Below are 481 nucleotides of genomic sequence, written 5' to 3'. Positions count from 1 at the left end.
TTAATAGATGGTTTGATGTTTTGGGGTTTTAAGGCCTCACCTTCTCTGCTGCAGACATATTGCTGGTCATTGTGACCAAATAGGTAATTATTATTTTTTGTTTTACATCTGACCACAGTGCTTTCCTCCAAAAAGTCCTTTCTTTGTCCATGTGATCAGCAGCAAACTTCCGTTGAGCTTTAAGGCGCTTTTTCTGGAGGAAGGGCTTCCTTCCTGCACATCAGCCTCTCAGTGAACAGTGGTATAAAACACACTTGACCATGGACACTGACACCTGTGTTCCAGCAGCTTCTAAATTCTTGCATGGTCAGCGGGCTAATAACAGCAGTCTACAAAATTATAAGCTATGCAGCAATTTATTAAACATTTTCCTGTCTTTATCCTCTGTTACAGTCCTCACACTTACTACAGTCAATCTGCATCCTGCTGTTGGTAATACTTTGCAAAGCAGTTATGAAATGAAAATATAAACAAATATCAG

This window comes from Stegastes partitus, unplaced genomic scaffold (assembly GCF_000690725.1).
Source record: "Stegastes partitus isolate 25-593 unplaced genomic scaffold, Stegastes_partitus-1.0.2 Scaffold2749, whole genome shotgun sequence".
Classification (NCBI taxonomy): Eukaryota; Metazoa; Chordata; class Actinopteri; family Pomacentridae; genus Stegastes; species Stegastes partitus.
This window is presented reverse-complemented; position numbering follows the sequence as displayed.